Source organism: Cryptotermes secundus, unplaced genomic scaffold (genome assembly GCF_002891405.2).
Source record: "Cryptotermes secundus unplaced genomic scaffold, Csec_1.0 scaffold641, whole genome shotgun sequence".
NCBI lineage: Eukaryota > Metazoa > Arthropoda > Insecta > Blattodea > Kalotermitidae > Cryptotermes > Cryptotermes secundus.
In genome coordinates, this window is record NW_019720713.1 from 16,319 (window position 1) to 32,445 (window position 16,127).

The 16,127-nt window shown below is 41.0% G+C and overlaps 1 long non-coding RNA gene across 1 annotated transcript; it reads right to left on the bottom strand.

Moving 5' to 3' along the window:
• Positions 1 to 5,223: 5,223 nt before the first annotated feature.
• LOC111871955 lies at positions 5,224 to 8,190 on the bottom strand. The gene is made up of 3 exons (XR_002844137.2): positions 8,077 to 8,190; positions 7,347 to 7,773; positions 5,224 to 6,777 (listed from the first exon to the last, which is right to left on the bottom strand). It is a non-coding gene; the product is annotated as an uncharacterized LOC111871955 (long non-coding RNA).
• Positions 8,191 to 16,127: the final 7,937 nt, after the last annotated feature.

A 16,127-nucleotide genomic window follows, 5' to 3' on the forward strand; every position in this document is an offset into this window, starting at 1 on the left:
CTGAAGACAGAGTGAACTGATTTGCGCATAGGGTTATAAGTCGTGAAACCCCGCAACAGTGTCGACAGATTAATGCGATTAGGGTTATAAAGTGTGAAACCCCGCAACTGTGTGATAAGTAATTGTAGCCGTTATTTGTAGATTGTTAAATAAAACAATTAACCATCTCTACGGCGTCTTCGGTAACGTAAACACGTTACAATATATTTAAAAAATAAGTCTGTATAGTGTCACTTCTTCCGTTTGAAGAGTAGAGATTCCGTGTTTTACAATTGTTTCAGTTCTGTCACACCTGTGCTCTGAAGTAGTTCGAAAATTTTGGTTGCTAGTTAGAGAATTACAGATGGGTTGTTTGAGATGTCCCCGACTGTATGCCACTTGCTGACGGCAATAAAGTGGCGGTGGACACAATTAAAGAACATTTAGAAATGCTGCAGCAGAAATTCAATAAGTATTTTGGAGAGTGTACAAGATTTTGTCTGGGTTCATGATCCATTTGTTGTGAATTCAGAACATCTTCTAATTGATATACAAGAGGAACTCGCAGATTTAAAAGCAGACAGAACATTGAAACTTAAACTTCTCCAAGTGCCTTTGGATACGTTTTGGTTGGCAATAAGGAGTGGTTTAACCGTCCTCCCTTGAGGCTTCTAGCCCACAAGTTGGTGGCCACCTCTTTTTACCGTCCGTCTTGTTCGCCTTTGACTGCTCTGCCTGGTGCTGCCGCTGCTGAAGTTAGGTCGTGGCTGGTTCCAACTTGAGCCGGCTCCACCGCTTCCTCCTTCCGTTGCTGATTACGGGGGTTGGAATTTGAGGATAGGACCTGATGTTATGGGCGCCAGCAAACAGCTAGGTGCGGTTTGCGATTCATTATAAAAGAGGGAAGGCGTGAGTGGGTGGAAGCTGGCGATGGGTTTGACTAGCTCCTGGCGATGAGTCTCTCCTCAGGTCGGCTAAAGGTCAGGCTCGGACAAGTGAGGGTGAAACACTTCTAACCAACACAATGCACTGTACCACTAGAACACTTTATTGTGTTCTTAGTCACTCGGCGGTATAAATCCACACAATCAGGCCTAGTTTCGGCTTCCAAGCAGCCGGTGTTGCACTTGCTCAAATTACCCGATCAGGTCGACTTACCAGCGTCCGCTTATGGATTAAGCTAGATCTCTTTTATGTTATGGTCAAATTTTGCACTTCTAAGAATTATTTAACTTAACAAGCAAGTATAATCGCGGGGTTTGCCTCCTCCAAGTTCGAAAGTTTGTAGCAGACTCCAAATCTTAAACTGGACTATCTGCCGAGCCAGAGGTCCTAACTGAATTGTATCCGCCTCTTCTCTCCTCCTCCTAAATTCCCTGATAGGCTGATTCAGATAAGCNAAACTCAGTTGGGTTCCTTGAAGTATCATTTCTGCCCTTTTCGAAAACAACACCAGATGCTTGGACGCAAGGACTAGCAGATGTCCTTATCCGCGCAAGTCCGGTCTATCTGCTCATCGCCTACTGCTTGTTCTGACTGTGTGTCTTAAACCTTTGTTTCTTCGTAATCCTTATTGTCTACTTGATGAGCTACTGAAATAAAAAAGAGGGGGGGAGGGATTTCAATAGTGCGGTTACAGTGGATACCCGGCTATCTCCGAGGTGGCAGTTAATGTGTTACTGCCATTTTCAACTACATATTTGTGTGAACTGGGCTTCTCGACGTTAACTGAAATTAAGATATCAAAGAGGGAGGGGCTCAAATCTATCGATGAAGAAATGAGACTTGCGTTGTCAACGATTCCACCACGGATCAGTCGCCTTTGTCGCCTGCAGGGGGATGTAACTCAATGCTATTGGCGGGCAACATAACCGCCTTGACGTCATGAAGCATCACTGCTGCCACGGTGCCCGGAGGCAGCTCTATTGATAGAAAAAATACGTGCCGCCAGTGCCGAGGGCTCGGTCGGTAAGAAGGTATGCTATCATACCACCTGCCCTGTCGGTAAGAAAGTATGCTATTATACTACCAGCATTTTTTTTACTGCTCCCTCCCAAAAAATTACTGGTTCACACTGTAGCTAGAAATAATAATCGATGTAAATGAAATGTTCATATTTTACAGGCACTGGTGGGAAACTTTCTCCAGATAAATAATGTTGCAACCTGATATCTTGTACTGCAGAGGTTCTTGCTCAGTTGTGTGTTTTCTGAGTTTAATATCACTTCGCTCAAAACCATCTGGAGGGGAATGAGTTAAATGATATCAAACTCAGTTCGAAAACAGAAAACACACAATGGAGTAAGAACCTCTGCAGTACAAGATATCAGGTTGCAACATTATTTATTGGGAGAAAGTTTCTCACCAGTGCCTGTAAAATAAGAACATTTCATTTACATAAATTCAACACCCCCTTACTGAAATGCAATGGATATTTCAAATGTAACATATATAGAATACGTGGGTTTAGGAAAGCTGATGGTGGGTAAACTTGAAGAAAATTCTGTTTTGTAACCGCTCCACTGTCACTCACTAATTTAAGTATATTTAGAATAATCAGTAATAAAAATTAAGTGCAGGTAACAAGTAATACCAAAGCCAGTGGGACATAGTCACATTCTTGTTTTCAGGAATGGACTTATTCCAAATCTTGATGTTACATAGGAAACACCCCCTGTGGCTTTTTGTGAGAAATTTTGCTTGTGAGTAGCACGGCGGCAAACTTTTAGAATTCAATCACTGACAGGTCCTGCACGTCGTAACTTAAAAGTAGGCACTTTTGAAACCCACGCCAAGCAGGTTATCTGGCAGTGTACTGTCGAAATCGACGTTAGGACTTTAAGGTTCAAAGCCCCAAATTGCAGCTAGCTGATTGGAGATTCAGAAATTGTGTAAACCCCAGTTCTCAAAATTACCCAATCAGTGGAATTAAGGGGGAGTTACTTAGCAGAGGAACTGACGTCCAGGGGACTTCAGTGTTTTCAGACGAAGAGTCACAAGTTAGTTGACAAACAGTTGCCAAACAGTCGCCAAGTGCCTGATACTCGTAAACAATTCGGAAACAAAATCTGTGTTTTTCGCTGTTCTGTATAACCAAATTCAGAGTGCTAAAGAAAGTGTAAATTGTAATACTAATGTCTGTTACACCAGGACTGTGCTAGACAAGGACCTATATATATAAGCATTCTTTGTATTGACTGTGTGCGCGCGTGTGCCATAAGGTGAAGGGAAGTAATGATCTCAATAAATGGTCACAGTGTTTAAGTGTAAATTAGCATTGAACCAACTACTTCCCTCCCCGTCCTAAGCGAGGCCCTAGCAAACGCTCTGAGAAGGATCCCAGCTCTACCCACAGCTGAACTAGTTGACTATCACCTTTACCCCCTTTCCAAAATAAACCTCCGACTATCTTAAGCCGACACCACCTGAGCTTACTGGTGCCCAACCTAAGAAGAAGAAGAAGAAGAAGAAGAAAGGAGAGGAGTGACGAACAACGCGTGACTAACCAACCAACAAGGGGGGGGGAGTGAAGGTGAGGTAAGGACGGTTATAGAGAGAAGAGGTGGAGCCCAACATAAAGGCTGGACGGTTACAGTTTCCATCAGAGATACTTGTATTCAAGTTCATAACTTTGCTTACAACTTGTAATTGAAAGCTACACAAAACACAGCTTTTCAGTTACATTAATGTGCTATAAATCATGTATAGGAAGTAATAATACTGAGGTTTCCATTGGTTATTAATTTCAGTAGTATAACGAAACTCGAGAATCTGCTACACACTTTTGTTAACAAGATCAAGATTGCATTCGTTAGTGTATGAAAAGCAATAAAATAACTGCAGAACTCTGACAAACATCATGATCTGAAACATGCTCATGTTTCCAAATTCAATACTAAACATAATAATGTGGCCAAAATAATAAATTAATTGAAGAAAAATAATGAATGTTGTATTTTAGTGTCCTGTTGCAATGATTTGTATCCATAATGTGTATATATTAACCGTCTTTTACACACACATACGTCCAGCAATACAACGCACACAGCCACATATGAAAGACACATCATACGACACAGTTTATACACAATTAAAACATAAGAAGAATGACTCCCATAGAGGAAGAATGGCATTACACACGAGTTTGATATACGAAACGTAAGATGATAGATATATAAATTTTATTATTGAACAACGATGAACACACTTTTATATCATTTTATAAATGGACACTTGAAGGCATGCAGTGCAATGGTTTAACGTGATTAATACACCTGAGAATGGCAGAATGATGCCGAAACATATAGTGTGAAGTGACAAGTGAAATTATATGCACTAAAAGAGGTTAATACGTACACATTATAAATATAATGAACCTTGAAAGTCTGATATATATATATACAGGGTGTCCCAGGAGGAATGTGCCAAACTTCGGGAGGGTGTTCCTTATGTTAAAGTATGCCGATATAACCCAAAACACCTATGTCCAAAGTTGAACGGTTACGGAGATAATGGCCCGAGAAGTGTCAAACTTTGACCGGGGTTACACACTTGTTGATTACAAAATACATATTAAAACTGGCAGGAATATGTGGATTCTGTAANNNATATATATATATATGTAAAAGTAAAGTAAATAAAGTAGAGCTATCCCTGGCCGTGAAGACCCATAGGGTTGTGAGACGTTCATAAGTTCAATGCTGAACACAATACTATTTACTTACTTACTTACTCATGGAGCTTAGCCCTTCTTGAGGAGCTGCCAATTCTGCAGCTACTCAAGAATATCGCAGCATTTTATGGAACGTGAAGGTTCATCACCGTGTTCACAAGAGCCCTCCACTGGTCCCAATCCTGAGCCAGATCTATCCAATCCATACCATCCCATCCTATCTCTCTAAGATCCATTCTAATATTGTCCACCCACCAACGCCTTGGTCCTCCCTGTGGTCTCTTTCCTTCTGGCTTTCCCACGCTTATACGCATTCCTCGTCTCCCCCATTCGTGCTACATTACATATTTAAGATTTTCAAGGTTCATTATATTGCTTCAGTAATTTCATTATGTTTTGTTCAATAATATGGCCAACATAATGAAATTACTGAAGCAATATAATGAACCCTGAAAATCTTAAATATGTAAATATTCACAAGTTCAATGCTGAACATAATAATATGGCCAACATAATAAAATAACTGAAGCAATATAATGAACCTTGAAAATCTTAAATATGTAAATGTTCACAATAATATGGCCAAAATAATAAAATAACTAAAGGAATATAATGAGCATTAAAAATCTGATGTTTATATATTTATGTTCATAAGATCAATGCTGAACACAATAATATGGCCAAAATGATGCAATGACTGAAGGGATATACCCATAATAACAAATTAGATGAATAAAATATGTAGACACTAATAAGTAAAACTTTTTACCTAGGAAGCAGTTAATAAATTTAATTACAAAATATACACTGAATCCTGACATTGATTCAGCTCCTCAGCATTTAACGCTGAAACTGAAGATTGCAAGTCAATCATAAAGTAATGCCACTTCATTCTTACCCACATATAAACAAGAGCCATTTGAGTCAGAAAAGAATTTCCCACACAATTCTCGATTGAAATATTATTATTTTCAGACAGAGGGCAGAATGAACTCTGATCATCTTCTGAGAAGGATGTTTTAATATACTGGGAAGAAGGGAACAGGTCTGCAAAGCATGAAAGAGATGGAGCTCAAGATCAGAATAGGTTTCTTGTATGTAATCTGACTATAGGTGACAATGTTATCAACAAATTATTCAATACCAGAGGTTTGAGACAAGAGCATGTGAAGGCATGGTAGTTGCAGTTGCTTGTCATCAGGGTTACTTTCTCCAACTTATGAAACATCTATAGATGCTCTTGTGAGCAATTGGAATATATTATTCCAGTAATTCAATAACTGCTCTCTGCCAATTTCCAGGGCTGGTATGGGCAGGATATTACAAGGCAAAGATGAAGAAGCATTACTTTCCTAATGACTTACTGATGTGTCAGTATCTTATTCTTCCCTTTTGTGGCCCTTTGCTGGCTGATTCAGTCATCAACCTGTTTGTTCGCTTACACCACCAAGGAATGTAAATTCTTGTGAGACATCTCACAATACCATCTACTATTCCTTGTAGTGAAGTGAACAACCAGTACACCTAATCCACTCAAAGTCAATGGAGCTCTTAATGGCAGCTGTGATATGCTGCAACATGAATTGAATTGCCTACCATCATACATTATATTAGAATTACAGCCTACCAACAGTCTCCACACCAACGTCTCAGAAATATATGAAGACACTGGCTGATAGCAGCACTTCAGATGTCATGCATGTCTTGTGTGCATCACAACTGACTCCACGAAGCATCTGTCTGGCAATGGAACCACTGACATAGGCTACTGAGAACACTTTCCTGTCACCAGCATGTACTGCAGCAACCTTGTTGAGTAACATGGAAACTCAGGAACTTCATCAGGGGTTTCCTTGCCACAACTTGTGGACAGATTTTGGTGAAGAAGCATCAGGTGCCCTGAACAATGACTGTAGGTTACACACAACAGTAGCACCATCATCCTCACAACTAGTTCCACACAGACCTCTGATAGCAAGTGCACTGATGATGTTAGTGTTCAGGGCATCTACAAACTGTCTCACAGTTGGATTATTGTTCAAACCAGACTACGAACGAATAGCTTCAAATGTGTTCACAAGGTGATCATCAAACAGCTGTTGCCAGGTATTCACCACAGCACCCCACTGAAAGAATATTAAAAAGGAAATTAGTGGGCTTCCTTACATGACGGAATTCTTCAGATTTTAAAATAACACACTTTACTTGAAAGGGACTGCCATTATAAAGATTTTGTGTATTTCATTAAATTATTCCTCATAGCAGTCGTCACCACCTTATTCTCTTATGAATCATATTACTGATAGTGTGATCTGCTTTTCAAACACTTTTAATTACCCTAAAAACATTTGACATATCCTACATAACTTGTGTATTGATAAGTTTGTATTGTAGCATCCTGTTGCACCCTTCCATTTTATTATAAATCTTATTTTACAGTCTTATGTGAAACGATTTATTAATTTTAATTTAAATTAAAACTTAAAAAGTTGCACATATGACAGTAAAATAAGATTTATAATAAAATTGTATATTGATGTACAGTTTCGTAAGTAATGAATGATGACAATGACATTGTTTTGATCACAACTGGCTTCTTGGGACAATTACTTCAAAAATTAGCTCTCATTATTCTCGCTAGCAACTTCTCTCATAACAGAACATAATTCATAGTATAGAGTGCAGTGGTCCTTACCTGTAGCCAATACGGTGTTGTGGCTTGCTGCAATGTGTAGTGAAATCACTTTCCAGGAAATGTTTGCTGCATAAATATTTTGTGCAGCATTCTAGCAGAATCAACAGTGAAGCTTATTCCAACCTTTCCTGCCCATACCGCAGCCCTGTAGAAGTAGAACAAATAGTCTTAAAACCTAGAAATAATTCTTCAGTAAACATTACAAACTTGGTACACATTCTAAAATTTTGGGTTATGTTGAATAAATTTAACGCAGACATACACTAAACTTAATTTATTCATTGGATTAAGCAACACATAGTAATAACACCATTAATTAAAACAGACACACCGTGCTGGATCCCTTGGAAAGCTGAAGAATTTGATGCCTTGCTTGCTGGATGACAAGCACCCAGCAGCAGCCCATGTTTTCCTTTTCATGTCTATACTGCAAAAAGCAATACAAAAATTATAACACCATCACGGTACTCTTAGAACTGCACATTCAACAGCCAATCTTTGGGATAAACCGAGTTGCAGAACATATCACAAAACAAATATCGTTTAGATGACAGTTAACGATAACCTCAAAAATTTTGGGCTTCAAAAATTCTATATGTTTCTAATTTAATTTGTGGTAGTAAGCATAATATTTATATCCACAAATAATATGTTTAATATGGAGCTGTAATTTCGTTTGCAAATGTCTACTTTCGTTTCGCAACCATATCAAATCAAAATTCATACTTACCAATTTGCCTATATTGATCCACCATTACCGCATATAATTGCGGGAATTCAAATTGGTTTGTTTAGGTCCTCTGATTGGTCGAAACCTGCGTGCAGTATCTGCCTTCGCTCTTAGAGGCAGTAGATACTGTGTTTCCCTTTCCACCATCCCAGTTGCCATCCATTGGTCGCCTGGGTGCAGCTAAGCAGGCGCAAGTATCACACTAGTATCACATGAGGGTATGAGTAGAATTACTGCATTTACTTTAATAGTAATAGAAGTGTATTTTCTACACTCTGCAGTGAATTAAAGTTCATTCATTGTTAATAAATGCACGAGTCGATTTCTGTTTAATGATATAAAATAACAATATAATAATATTTTAGTAATAAGTTCATCACGTTACGTATTTATATTAATTGTCTGATATCATGTGTATTTGAAGGGAATAACATTTTGGTGTGCCGTGTTCAGTCATGGATACTTCATGGTGTGCCGCGAGAAGAAAAGGTTGCGGAACACTGAACTGCGCCACATGGGACATTACAGACGAAATATCCGTTTGCGGGATACTTGGTATCATCATCATCATCATCAGTAATCTGTCAGACGACAGGTCCACAGTCTCTTCCAAAACTTTTCCTCCACTTGATGCGATCTAGAGCTTTCTCCTTGAAATGAAAATATCCTCTTCTGTCCCCAAGGTCATCCAGCATCTTCTTACGTCTTCTTCCTCGTCTTCTTGTCACTTCTATCCGCCCCTCTATCTTTCCTTCCATTACTTCTTTTAGAAGGCAGTTTCTGCGTAAAACATGACCAATCCAATTATCCTTCCGTTTTCTTATTTCGTGTAGGATATTCCTCTGCTCACTGACTATAATTAACACTTCTTCATATCACACACAATCGGTCCAACTGATCTTCTCCATCCTTCTCCAACACCACATTTCGAAACTTTCCAGAAGTTTCTGATCTACTGCCCTAAGTGTTCATGTTTCAGCCCCATACAGAGCAATGCTCCAAATGTAGTATTTCACTAGTTTTGTGGGGACATCCCACATAGCACGCTGTTTCCACCGGTCTTTTAGACAACACTCACTCCTTCGTGAATATCGCATTGCCAAAGTCAAAGTCGTGTTACAACTGACGGTCACTTAGTCTGTCTGTCTTGGTGTCGAGACCCAGCTGGAGCTCATGACTAGATATTTCTTATGAATGAAAGTTACTGTCTTGTCTGTGTGAGGGGCTCCCTCTCTGACGAGAGGTCGGGTCTGTCATTTGTCAGTCAGTCTGTTTTAATATGTCCACTGTCTGTATTAGATAGATTTACAATACAAACTTATTTCTTACTTTTATGTACCATTTATAATAGGCCTCTGTCAGTCCAGTCTCAGTACAGCAGATTACGCGGTATTTCCAGTATTATTCATTACCAGGGCAGTCTAGTCACTTGAACGGTCGTATGCCTGACCGCCGCAAAGTTTAAGCCTCTTATACTTTTTGTGTCGGGCTTCGCCTTGTCCGATGTTGCGAACATTCTCATTATCATGATTTTGTATGACTTCTGCTCGTTGCCTGCATAATTTTGTTACAAAGTCATATACGTACGGGATTTTGAATGACATGAGCAAATCGCGGACCGGTGTGCGCCTTGAAAAATTGCCAATCGTGCGGAGAACCTTGTTTCGCAGAAGCTGCAATTTCACTAGATGAGTGTCTGCCGCAAACTCCCAGGCGGGACTAGCATAAGTCATAAGTTTAATGCTAGCGCTCAATCGCTAATTTTTTAATAAGGAATACACTCTAATGAATGTTCTGAAGGCCTTGGCTTCTATCATTCCTATGTGAAATCTCCAAGTCACTCTCTTATCGAAGATTACACCTAGATATTTTGCACTATTTACAAATGGAATATTTCTTCCATTTAGAGTAAGACAAGATTCAGGCGGTCGACGACCACGAGAGAAGTAGACCCCCTGAGTCTTATCTTAATTAATTGTTATATTCCAGCGCTCACATCAGGTCTCAATTGAGGTGAGACCGCGCTGTAGTTTTCTAACAACAAAACCCTCCTTGCGATCTGTCGCATATAGACAGGTGTCGTCCGCAAAGTGGGCCAGGTGAAAACGATGTGTTTGGGGGGCATCATTTATACACAAATTGTAAAGCGTAGGGGAAAGGACCGAACCTTTTGGCACCCCTGCTTGCATTTCCCTTGGCGTTGACATTTCGCCTTCAACCGAGACCCTAAATTTACGTTTAGAAAGAAAGGACCCATTAAGCTTCGTCAAATTGTTAGAAAATTCCAATTTTGATAACTTAAACAGCAAGCCTGCGTGCCACGTGGTATCAAAGGATTTTTCTATGTCAAAGAACACTGCAGCCGTAGACATTTTATTGTTGAAATTAAGGGTCACGTGGTCCGCCAGCCTCATACACTACAATGTCGTACTGTGACGTGCACGAAAACCAAACTGACTTGCGTTGAGCAGGCCTCTTCCTTAAATATGTTTACGGAGGAATTTCAAAATTACTTTTTCAAATAGTTTTCCTGTCGTGGACAGGAGGCTGATCGGACGTAAATTTTGAGGAAATTTCGAGTCTTTACCCGGTTTAGGTAAAGTTATTATTTTTGCTTCCTTCCAAGTATTTGGAAAATGAGAGAGCCGAAAACAGTGATTGGATAAATGAGTTAGGTGAACCAATGGTCGCCTTGAAGGTGCCTGAGACATTCATTTGGGATGCCGTCAATTCCACAGGGCTTTTTTAATTTAAGTGATTTTATTAATTTCTGAACGTCACATGGCCTGATCCTTAGAGGGGGGTTTTCATCCTCGGCTTCCAGCAGAGCTTGAACTCTAGCCTCCACCCGCTCTTCGTGGTTTTCGTCGCATTGGTCATGTGGCATGAACTGAATTTCCAAACAGTCTTCAATTTCTTTGGCTTTCTCAGAAGAATGAAATTTTAGGCCAGAAGAACCATGAATGGCAGTTGGTCCCCTTGATCCGTCTCTCTGAAGGAGAGATTTCGTAATGGGCCATATACTCTGAGGTGTGATTTCAGCGTTACCTGTTTTTGTTTCCCACCGTTCAAGTGACTCTTTACGGGTCATTGGCCTGATTGATTTGGTGACCCAATTCACTGCCGTTTTACACGCTGGATCCCTGGTCTCTTGCTGCAGTTTTCGTAGCCTCTGTTTATATTTTATCAAACGATCTAGACCAGGAAGATCGTTGTTTATGTCCGAAAGTGTAACTTTACTTGTCGACAGCCTATATGCCGAAGCAATAGAGGCTGCAAAGTCGCGTGCCGCTTTATCGGCTTCTACCCCCGAATTAATTTCTAGTTTAGGTGATATTAATTCAGAAGCGAGGCTTTGAAACCGCTCCCAATCTGTAAATTTTTCAATGGGTTCCGAAAGATTCCTAATTTTAACGTGATCCAGTATGTGGAATACTACTGGTAGGTAATCTGAGTCCAAAATATCAGAGACGACGACATCCGACATTCTAATATTTTTGTGAACCACAATGTCTATCACGTCACCTTTTCCCGCAGGGGAATAATGAGTGGGGAATTGTGGTGCTGAGATTTCGAAATCACCAATATCAAATAAATCTATAAGTTTCAAACCTGAGGGGTTAAAACTCTGCTATTTCAAAATGGGTTCTTAGCTTTCTAATCACCAGTCAAAATAGACTTTCATCTGAAGCTTAAGAGCTCAGTGATGTCAGCATCACTCCAGGCTTTGCCTGGAGATTTGTAAACTGCTGCAAGCAGCACTTCGCTATTACCAATTGGTATGCAGACCCCTGTCACTTCTACTGAAACAAGTGGTGGTAGGTCTACATGGTTATGGGGAATGCCGTTTCTTACCCCTTATCGGACGGGCCGTTTAATTTCCGGGAGGGGCAGCTGGACTGAGTTTATTTAAATGCCCGCCCTTCTAGAGCAATGAAATTGTAAGCATGTTTCTAAAAATGATTTGATTTCTACATTTTTTATGATAAACGAACGAAATGAACGCTCCTTTAATCTAGAAAGAATATAGAATCAGATATTCTAATTTACAGATTTTAATATCTGTAAAAATATTTTACACTGATTCCAAAAAATTCCCGAAATTCATACATTTTCTGCACCATGCGTTCTAGCAGTGTAATACATTTTCTGCACCGTCCGTTTCAGCAGTGTAAGTCCTTGTGGCCACCTCACATTCAATGCTATCTCTTGTTGAAGCTTATTTATCGTATGGGACATGTCGGTATGCAGGACTGTGGGCGTCTGAAATCGCTTGCTGTGTAATGTCTGTAAGAGAGACACAGGAGTACATTCTCTGAATATGTTGTTTGCCAGATCGGTCATTCCTTCATTCATTGCAGTCAAACCATTGTGTTTGTAACGATTTTGAAATATCTCAATATAAGGTTAGCACCCATGACATCATCTAGCATGTTTGAAGCAGATATTGAGTTCAGCCAAGACGTGAAAGAGATTTTTGTATGTGTGGGTGCGAAGTTATGATTTATGGCTTCTGGTCTAGGTCTAAGCACAGAGAGATTCACTTCTAGAGAGCCGTATAGTTCACCATGGCCACACGACGACGTCGTATGGAAGATGCTGAAATTGAGAAACAGCTGTTCAATGACACAGATTCGGACTGCTATTCAACCGATTCTGAGAGTGGAGAGGAAAGTTGGGGTTCTGATTCCGCGGACGAAGGGTCATCACCTTCGTCGGCAATTTGGTGACCGCCAGACCAGTGTGGCTGGAGAGGTGTGAATAATTATTCCGGTGTAGCTGCGCGGATATATATCACTGCAGCTCCACACGTGAATAAGGATTCCACCCCTCTCTGCGTTTTCATGCTGTACTTTGCGGGGATTATCCATCTGCTGGTGGAAGAGACGAATAGGTACTATCACCAGTACCTAGACAGACTTGAAGACGGAACATCTCCGCGGCCTGACGTAACTGAATCCGAGATGTTTCTGTTTCTATGAATAATCATTCAAATGGGACATGACATTAGAGACACACTAAAGGACTACTGGTCGACTGCTGAAAAATTTGCCACGCCTTTCTACTTCAACACAATGAAACGCGACCGTTTTCTTCACATTCTTCGTTTTCTACATTTTGCAGACAACAGTACAGAAACTGACAGGAATGCCGACAGTTATGACCGACTATGGAAAATTATATTAGATTAGATTAGAGGAAGCCCGTCGACATCACTGGCCTGCTTCCTCTAAATCGCAACTGAGGTGTCGTGTGTGCTCTTCGCGTGGAAGCGGTCTAGCGTTCGTACGAAGTGCGTGAGGTGCGACGTCGGACTCTGCATTTCGGAATGTTTTCGGCAGTACCATACGAAGGCCACATTATCATAGATGACGCAGGAGGAAGGCTGTTTCCTCATGAAGATGGTGAACATATATCACATAAGTAGAGCAAAAATTTAATTTTAAATTTAATTTTTAAAAAAATCTTTACACCCGTGCAATGCGCGAAATCATATGAGGTCGTTGGGCCATATGACGTCGGTAGATTACATTAGATCACGCAGGAGGGAAGGCTGTCACCTTACAAATGTTGTGACCAAAAATCATGTAAATAGAACTGTTACGCCGTGGTGGCAGTGGGCGTGGAGGTATCCCACCGCTGCCACCAATGTTACGTCGTGGAGGGGGCGTGGAGGTACCTCCACCGCTTCCGCCACTGTACCTCTCTTAAGCCGCCGCTACACCTCTCTTATGCCGTGGTGACAGAGGTGTGGAAATATCCCGCTCTGTCACCCTGTTTAGTATGCTGCCACCATCTTGTTATTTTCAAGAAATCTCGTAAACTATCATAGCTTGCGTCACTGTCCTGGCTTAACTCGTAATTCGCCGGAGCTTTGGGAGGTCCTGGAGTCGTCGAGGTAGAGGGTAACCTTAAGGGATTGCTAGGTTAAAGTAAACTCACACGCATGTCTATTCTATTCTATTTCTCTATGTCACTATATACATCTATATGCACTCTTACCGATGTTCGTCGGTTGTACTACACTGGATAATGAACCTGCAGTCATCATTGGTTCTACCTCCTGTCACCCTACTGGCGGGTATTCTACGCCTCGGTATCTCGAATGAACCTAGTCAATCTAGTTAGCCTATCTTTCCCTGTGGTTTTACACTTTACAATTATCACTGTTACACTTAATGTTCATGGCTATATGAAGTTGGTTTCACTTACGTGAGATGAGGAAATAGATGCTCGCCATCAGCAACCAGCGCACACTCACGGCCATCGCTCTCTCGGCGATAGCCTCCCCTGAACTCTAAGTTACTTAAGATCAATCAAAAGTCTAAAGGCAAAAGGTTTTTTGATTAAGTCTTCTAGGGTTTATATAACCTCTCTTTGCGTATTCTTCGAGTTCCGGGTATGTTGGCCTGCCCATTCTGACGTGATTTTGGCCCCTCTCATTGGTTGCCCATCGAGAAGGGGCTGACTCTTTCGGGTCTACCGCCTCCTCTGACTCAGCGTTTTCCTCTTGCCATAGTGTTTATGACCCACTTCATATAGCTCCTTCGTCAATGTCAGCGCTATTACACTGCCGGGTTAGCATTCTAATGACTCAGGCATTCCCGGTTACAATTCTTTGTAGACCTATGCTTCCTGGTTCGTTTCATCATGGCTATTTCTTAATCTTACAGTCTAGCTACTATTATTCCAATTTTACCCCAAAAACTATATCTACATGTACGTAACCTTAGCGGCATTACAAGAACAACAATTTATATTTTAAATTTAATTTTAAAAAATCTTCACACGCGTGGAATGCGCGACATCATATGATGTCGTTCGGCCAGCTGCCCTAACTTTTAACATCATATGATGACGTTCGTCCGATGAAGGTCACTGCAACAGCAGTTCCGCCTTTTCTGCCTGAGTGGCGGTCGATTCTATAAAAGTGGTAATTTGGAATAAAGTACCTCTCATGAGGTTTCAGATGTGTCTCTGAAAACAGGGCCACATTTACGTGTAGGTCTTGCAGCTGTTTATTGAGCTCATAGCGCTGCCTCCCAATGCCATTCGCATTATATGCTATGACTTTGAGATGCCTATGAACTCTAGTGGCCATTTTGTTTCATTAAGTTTAGAACAATTTTAGTTGTGGCCATTATTTTGTCCTCCTCGGACACTGCACCACTGACCTCTGTCATCATCTGCTGTACTACACGCACTATTCTCAACATATTGTCCAGAGACTGACCGTTTACATTAGTAGCTTGAACTGATTTACCTGTTTCATCCTGCAGTGCAGGGGCCCATAAAATCTGCTTATTTGTTGTGGCTGGAGCCGCCGGAACATGGCTTTCCTGAGGGCGCTGATGCTGCTCTGCTGTACTGCCTCGAAGTGCCGCCGCGAAGGAGACACCTGGAGTGACGGTGGCTGAAGAGAACACCCTTCCCGTAGTTTTGGACGTTCTCTGAACCTTCCTTCTCTGTTGCTCTTCTTTGTCATGTTTGCAACCCCGATAATTTGTTGTATCCCGCGGTTGAGGGATAAGGTTGGCCGTGGGCGAGCGGATCCCTTGGGAGGCAGAATGGGGTGTACCTCTCAGCAGTTGTAATATAAATGAAGTTTTATTACTAACAAATGTATTACAGGATCTTGCTGGAAACGTAGAAGTGGTTATCTGCCTAAGCTACGGGCAGTACCGACTATTAGACTGACATACAAGTAGTCTCAGCTAGTTGAATGTTCTAAAAGCACTTGGGGCGTCAGTCCTTGGGGTTTTATACTACAATTAAAGACTGAGTCCCGGATTATGCCCAAATATGGTTACAAAAGTAGTCACTTGAACTTCAATCTCGGCTGCTGTATTATTCCCAGCGCTGTGCGGGCCCTCACTCCAAATGTGACGTAGTGTCTCGGGTCACAAGTTCAATTGATATCCGGCCGGCTGACACCACTTTGTGGAAGAATACAGCTTACACAGCTTATACATATATTCTGTTAAAATAATCCAATTATATGCAATACCTTGGTATTTGTACCTATTTCTACAGGTAATTTAATGTCATCA